The following is a 464-nucleotide window of genomic DNA, read 5'->3' as shown; positions in this document are numbered from 1 at the left end:
AAAAAAATTATATTCATAATTAGTAATACAGGGTGTTCTACTCCTGAAACAATATTCCAAGAAAATTATTTTTTCTATAATTTCTGTCTGAAAATTGTGCTGCGGCCTATACACGCACGCGGCCTATACATGCGTAAATACGGTATTCGCAGAACTCGCTACCATATTGGTGTTTATTCTCACAGGATGTCATCATAAGGGAAACCCAAATTATTTAAGTTCCCATAAGTATTTATTATTATACATTTTACAGTATTTTGAAATGTGGTGAAGAAGAGAGTAGCCTCCTGCATATGGCGAATTCTTCAAATGATTTACCATTTACAGTGTTGACATTTTTATGAGATGGCCTGATATAAGTCATTTCTTCTGGCATTAACATCGTAACCATTAACCATTTAAAGACTGAATTTGTTCTACGTAATATATGAGTTCAGTCCGTACCTCACGGGAAACGTTACATC

This window comes from Cryptotermes secundus, unplaced genomic scaffold (assembly GCF_002891405.2).
Source record: "Cryptotermes secundus unplaced genomic scaffold, Csec_1.0 scaffold215, whole genome shotgun sequence".
Taxonomy (NCBI): domain Eukaryota; kingdom Metazoa; phylum Arthropoda; class Insecta; order Blattodea; family Kalotermitidae; genus Cryptotermes; species Cryptotermes secundus.
Note: the sequence above shows the minus strand (reverse complement) of the source record.